At 36.3% G+C, this 7,038-nt stretch overlaps 1 protein-coding gene across 1 annotated transcript in view; it reads left to right on the top strand.

Moving 5' to 3' along the window:
- LOC106873666 (protocadherin gamma-B6) overlaps positions 1–7,038 on the top strand; it is an 82,287-nt gene that overhangs the window by 24,477 nt on the left and 50,772 nt on the right. The gene's annotated exons all lie outside the window — the stretch shown is intronic.

A 7,038-nucleotide genomic window follows, 5' to 3' on the forward strand; every position in this document is an offset into this window, starting at 1 on the left:
AACGATCACGCTCAAATGGTGCTATTTACGTGCCACTGGCATGGAAGCCAGACAGCTGCTCTGGCAATGATCATGCTCGGACGGTGCTCTTAGTGCTCCACTGGCACAGGTGCCAGTCATCGAATTTGATTTAATTTCAATTTCACTTGCCAACAGGTCTTCGCAAGCCGAGTTTAGTGTCCAATGAAGGAGAGGTTGGCATGGGTGCCAGTTGTTGAATTTGGACCGATTTCATTTGCCTCAACAGGCCTTCGCAAACAGAGTTTAGTGTCCAATGAAGGAAAGGTACGCATAAGTGGGCTGGCTACACCCCTGGCAGAGGCCTTGGATTATGGTCTCATTTGGCTTGCCTGGTCTTCTCACGCACTGCATATTTCCAAAGGTCTCAGTCACGAGTCATTGCCTTGGTGAGGCCCAAAAATAAAAACTTAGCACCAAGCTTAAGGATGTACAAGGTATCAAATCTGTTCAGAAATAGGAGTCAAAATCCCAAATCTACCACCGAAAGCACCGAAATATGACAGAGACAACCGTAAGCAAGTGAACGGTTAAAGAATTAAACAATGAGAACAATTAAAAACATACTTATATTCACCACAGATAATATTAACAATAATAATATCATTCTTTGAATGTTTACATTCAAATTTTACTCATAAATATAGTTGCACCCAGGCTGGCTGATTTTGGTGCAAAACGAGTCAGAACACTAATAAATGCTCAACGTGGCAGAGTCAGAATTTTTCCTTGCCAATTTATGCTGACGAGGGTTGAGGTTCACGGGCCAGAACCCGAAACCATTGTACATGAATATCCAAATGACATAATCCTTAATAGTAAGTTTTTATTAGTTAACTCTTTAACCATTTACTCACTTACTGCTGTCTTCGTCGTATTTCGATGCTTTCAGGAGTGGATTTGGGATTTTGATTCCTATTTCTAAACAGGTTTAACACCTTGTGTATCCTTAAGCTTAGTGCTAACTTTTAATTTTAATTTATAGCTATAATGTTATTTAAAAACTTGGAACCATCGATATTATTATTGTTGTTATTAACAATTACTTATATTCACCACAGATAGTATTAACAATAATAATATCTTTCTATATTTAAGAGATGAGGAATTATGTACATTACTTACATTATTTACATTTGACAGATATTTGTCCTCATCTTGTCAGTTAACACAACATTTCGACTGATATACCCTCCAGCCTTCATCAGGTGTCTTGGAGAAATTTCCAACCTGGATTCTCATTCCTAAGGTATTTTTCGATGTTGTTATTATTATTATTATTATTATTATTCAGGTCACTGCCTGGAATCGAACCCAGAACCTTGGGGTTAGTAGCCCGTGCTCTTAACCACTACGCCATATTAACCAGCACGGGCATATGGCATAGTGGTTAAGAGTGCGGGCTACTAACCCCAACATTCCAAGTTCGATTCCAGGCAGTGACCTGGATAATAATAATAATAAAAACAACATTGAAAAATACCTTAGGAATGAGAATCCAGGTTCAAAATTTCCCCAAGACACCTGATGAAGGCTGGAGAGTATATCAGCTGAAACGTGTTAACAACAAACAAGATGAGGACAAATATCCGTCAAATGAAAATAATGTAAATAATAATATCATTCTTCAAATGTTTACATTCAAATATTACTCATATATATATACTTGCAAATTTTAATTTTGGACATAAAGTTACCAAAGGTTTCGTACCCAAAAGGCTGGCTTTGTGGACACAAAACCTTTGGTAACTCTATATCCAAAATTAAAATTTTTGTTATAAAAATTACTGCTCTATTCTTTAGAGTTTGCTTCTTTTCTGATATATGTTTTATTAATTAACTATATATACAAGAGTAACATATATATATATATATATATATATATATATATATATATATATATATGCGTATGTGTATAAATATTTATACATACATATATACAGGCATATTCACATATACATACAAACATAAATGTATCATCATCATCATCGTTTAACATCTATCTTCCATGCATGCATGCATGTATAGGATGGTTCACATGAGCTGGCCTGGTAGAAAAACTATTCTATGCTACTGTGTCTGTTTTGGCAGGTTTTTATGGCTGGATGACCTCCCTAATACCAAATACTCTGCATGTATATATATATATATGTGTGTATTTTTTTTTTTTTAGAAAGGCATCTCAATATAGAAACCATGCCATCACAATAGCAAGACAAAATCCTCCAACAAATTGTATCCTGTCAAAACATTTAACCCTTACTAGCACGAAAAGTGGATGTAAAATAAACTATGATGATAAGAATGACGATATGCATATATAAATGTACAAGCATTATCTACATATGTGCATGTTTGCATTAATGTGTGTGTTTGTGTGTATTGTAAATGCAATAAACAATATAAAAAACAAAATAGCGAAAATAAATACATTATTTACATTTGACAGATATTTGTCCTCACCTTATTCGTTATTAATACAACATTTCAACTGATGTACCCTCCAGCCTTTATCAGGTGTCCTGGGGGAATTTCGAACCTGGGTTCTCATTCCTAAGGTATTTTCCCAATGTTGCTATTATTATTATTATTATTATGGAATCAAACTCAGAATTTTGGGGTTTGTAGCCCACGCTCCTAACCACTATGCCATATGCCCATGGGCAATTATGGAGTGAATTTTAGGGCTTATAAATCTAATATTTTCCTATCCTTCCTTAATACCAGTTCCCATACGCTACTCATATCTGCACTGGGTCTGCTTAGGAGGTTATTATGTCCTAACATACGTGCTGCCTCTTTTAGTGGCCCAAACTTGTACTTCATTAAAAGGTAGGTGTCCAGATACATTTGACCACATAGGGTATGTATGTGTATGTATGTATATATATATATATATATATATATATATATATATATATATTATATATATATATATATATATATATATATGTATGTATACATATGTTTGTGTGTGGATATGTGTATGTGTACCTATTTACCTCTGTATTTATGCATCTATCTATCTCCTCTTTCTCACTTTCTAACCACATTACAGAGTGTACTAGGTATTCTTTACATGGCACCAGCAGTAGTGATGTCACCAAGTAACTTGCAAGACAAGACCCCATCAACTGAGTGGGGTAGTAGTACTGAGGGGTAGAGAAAAGAAGTGTTGCATTTGAGGGAGAAACAGAAACATGGCTACTTCAGATGGGGAGGGGAGAGTGAAAAGATGTGATGGAAGTGGGAGTAGGGGTGAGTGAACAATCCACATATGCATACACACACACACAGTCACATATATTGTACCCAAACAATTATGTTGTGTGACCAACTGTAGAATTAAAAGAAAAAAATTTGATCCTATACCTATCTCCATATTCTTTATAATTGTTTGACATCTACACTTCTGATAATCTTCATAAGCTAGAGAAGTGAATCCGGAGTTACCCATCAGAAGAATTACAGTGACATTGCTAATATTCAGCAATCACTGACGCTCAGTACTACTTGATGTGGTTAGCTGTAATCTGGTATATACCTGAGAGCTACCACAGTACCCGCCTCGATAATTTTATTCCTATACACTCACATCATATATATATGTATATATATATATATATATATATATATATATATATATATATATATATATATATATATATATCAATTATGATGATATGTCTTAATTCTTTATCCATTTGCCCAATTACTGTTGTTTTCTGTCATATTCTCAGTGTTATTGGTGGTTTTATTGGGGTTTTAATTCCTATTTCTAACAGGTTAGGCGCCTAGTATGCCCTTATGCATAATGCTAATTTTAATCTATAGCTATTTAATGCTATTCAATATCTGTAACCACCTATATTATTGCAGTTATTATTATCAATTATTTATATTCATTGCAGATTATATTAACAATAATAATATTTGAATATTCACTCCTTATTTTATATATATACATGCAAGTATCTTCTATGAGTGTCACATGGCCAAACAAGCTCAATTACACTTTTCTCTTTTATAGTTAGATTATTTCTGGTGTCAGGCACCAAGGCCATTCACTGCTCCATATTAGGGACACTCTGAAGACTAGCTAGAAACCCTGCACAATAAATTTGAAAACATGGTAATCAGAAACACTAAAGAGAGCCCGGTAGAGCTCTTGCTACCAAGACATCTCCAACCAGGTTCAATACTCTGAAGGAGATAAGAGCCAGGTCCAATCTACCACTAATTAACAGAGACCACCACTACAATGTCTGCAACCAAATCAGAAAATCTCAGATAGGCCTGAATTCCTACATGATATAGCACAACAAAAAAAATCAAAGAACACTGCACAGCTGTTCTGCTGATCTTTCATTTGTCAAAGCAATGAGAGAGTCCAGTACACATATAGGGTGTTTGGGCTAAATTTGACAGTTGGCTTAAAAGGAAAACAAATTACAATATTCCATCTAAAAATGAAAGTATTCTTAAAAAATCAAAAACATTTCCACTAGATTATAGCTGAAAGATAACATTTTACTCAAAGTAGCTACCCTCAACTTCCACCTTGGTTTCAAGATGGTTCCAAAACCTGCCACATGCATTTCTCATTGTGTCCCTGGGAAGACCTTTGAAAATTTCATTGATCTTGGCCACCAGCTCAGCCTTGGTGTTGCAGGTAGTATGGTTGGTGTCTTTTTCAGCTGTACCCCACACATAGTAATCCATGTGATTACAATTGAGGGAATTGGGAGACCAGAAATTGGCTGGTGAAGTTATAGAAATTCTCTGATAATCACTTCTGACTCTTTCTGGAGGTATGGCAAGCAACTGAATCATGCTACCATGCATATGGCCTTCCAATAACAACTCTCTCCAGCCAGGGTTTGACCACGATCTCTAGCAGCTTCACAACCATCTGAATTGAGTCTGAGACCCACTTCAAAGGTGTAGGGTGGCATGTGTGAGTCACCTTCACTGAAGATACACCTAAGGACCATCACAGTTTAAGGGAATTTGGTTTTCATGATACATGAGGCATCACAGAGATTGGAATATTTTAATGTTACAGTGTTCACAGAACATTGAACAGCAGTTGGTATTTTGACAACCACCACGAATCATCATGATACAGGTAACTCCTTCCCGATATTCAAATGGCTTCGAGTCCTCCATGTCAGCTAACTTTTTCTCAGCTACAACTTTAATCTTCATGCTTTTCAATGCCATTAACTTTTTACCAATACATCGAGCTATTCCGAAAAAAAAACACAAGGTAACATCAAAATTGCTAAATTCAGCCCAAACATCCTTTGTGTGTATGTGTATATATAAATGGACATACATACATTCATATACATAAATACACACACATATTACTATATACATAGGGTCCCCATGAATCACAACTTCTCTCTTCTATACTACTACTTCTATGTACTTAAGTTTATGGAAATGACTGCATTTCATTTTTGCAAATCTGTGATAACCCCACTGCTTCAATGACGTCTTTCATTTGTCTTTAAGACATATGAGCTATATGAAGACAATAACAAACTACCATGCAGCACTTCAACAAGGGATGTAATCACTTGGAATAGGGGCAGAGAACTGTAACTAGTCTAGCTTATACCTGAAAGTACACAAGTGGTGGTTATTCATTTTTACAATAGTGTGGAAATATCCAACCACCACAATAAGATTGTTTGTTTCTTAGTACAATGTCTTTCTTGCCAGGCACAGATACTTACTAGATTCACACATGTGGGTGTGACAAATAATTAGAGATTGGAACTGAAGCGGACACAGTGAGAAAGAGCTATGAGCACATTGGACCTATTCTCCATTCTAAGATAAAGTCAAGACAGCTGAGAATGTATGAGAATGCAAAAGAGTGCCAAAGTAAGCAGTACCATCTAACTTGATATGTGTCCAGGCTATAAAACCACATTCTAGATGTGCCCAGCAGGATAGTATGTTGCCATCAGTACCACTTTGCCCCCACTGGCCTGCTGCCACAGACTTTGAAGATGTGGAGATGGAACTTATGTGCTTCTTTCTTCCTTGCCTCATTTGAATGAAATGAAAACATGCCACAAATCATACACACATAAAAACATATTTAGTATGCATATATATGCATTATTGGATGGCAACTGACTTTCCTGTGTCCCTCTGTCCATATACAGGTCTTGTTTTTCAATCTGCAAGGTATCCAAAATTACCCTCCTTACTGACCAAACTTGGTGGGGTTACTAATTTCATCACCGATAACCCAGCTATGTAGTAGGTTGTACTAGATTATAAGTTACCAATAATGCTCTCAAGCAACTGGTATCATTTTTTAACACTCATTTCTCCATTAACTGTCTAGCTGCAATACTATTAGCTTTCTCACACACACACACACACACACACACACACAGGTGCTGTAAATGATACTATTTATTTCCCTACTGCTGTTGTTTCACACCTCTTCCTCCTTCCTGACCTACTCTTATTGCCTTCACTTCCCCTCCTCTAGATTGATTATTTACTGTACCCACCTCAATCCCCATCTCTAATCATCAGTCACACACTTTTCACACCAGTGCATTTATCTACCCACCCACTTTTATTTTTCCTTTGTCCCTAATCTCTCTCTCATATTTATTATGTACCTTGAGAGTATGCACCCCCTCTCTCTTTCTCTCTCCAGCTGGGGAAGCTATGCATTCAGCAAGACTGTCCCTCTAACATACTCTGACATGCTTCAATACAATACTTCACTCACTGAAGAGATCCTGTCTTGCATGTACTTGGCAAACTCACTAGTGTTGGTGACTCTGTAAAGTGGTAGCATTGTGAAGGGCATAGGAAAAGCTGTAGAAACTATGCCAAGTGGACATTGGTGCTCAGCACTGTCCTCTCACTCGTCACTTCTGATTGAACCATGAGACCTTTCAGCCCATGCAAGCATGGAAAAATGGACTTTCGATGATGATAATAATAATAATAATAATAATATATATATATATGTATGTATAT

The sequence above is a fragment of the Octopus bimaculoides genome, chromosome 14 (assembly GCF_001194135.2).
Source record: "Octopus bimaculoides isolate UCB-OBI-ISO-001 chromosome 14, ASM119413v2, whole genome shotgun sequence".
Taxonomy (NCBI): domain Eukaryota; kingdom Metazoa; phylum Mollusca; class Cephalopoda; order Octopoda; family Octopodidae; genus Octopus; species Octopus bimaculoides.